Raw genomic sequence first — 283 nt, 5'->3', positions numbered from 1 at the left:
TCATTCATCTGCCTAGACACACACAGTGACAAACAAACACCTTGTAAACCCTGTGTAACAAATTCGCATAAATTCCTATCGCGGCGATGTGGATTCGCCCGCAGCGGCAAGTCACATCCAAATTAACATACTGAACATCCGTCTATTGGGGAGACATGCATTTTAACTCGCGCGGATCCGCTCGTTTCGCCAATTGTGGAAGAAAATTACAAAACTGGACAAATTCGAAACACATGAAACACTACGGTTTACACGTCCATTTGCCTGTATGTTCGCTTATACA

Source organism: Penaeus monodon, chromosome 23, assembly GCF_015228065.2.
Source record: "Penaeus monodon isolate SGIC_2016 chromosome 23, NSTDA_Pmon_1, whole genome shotgun sequence".
In the NCBI taxonomy this organism is placed as follows: Eukaryota; Metazoa; Arthropoda; class Malacostraca; order Decapoda; family Penaeidae; genus Penaeus; species Penaeus monodon.
The sequence above is the reverse complement of the archived record's forward strand: the minus strand, read 5'-3'. Positions refer to the sequence as shown.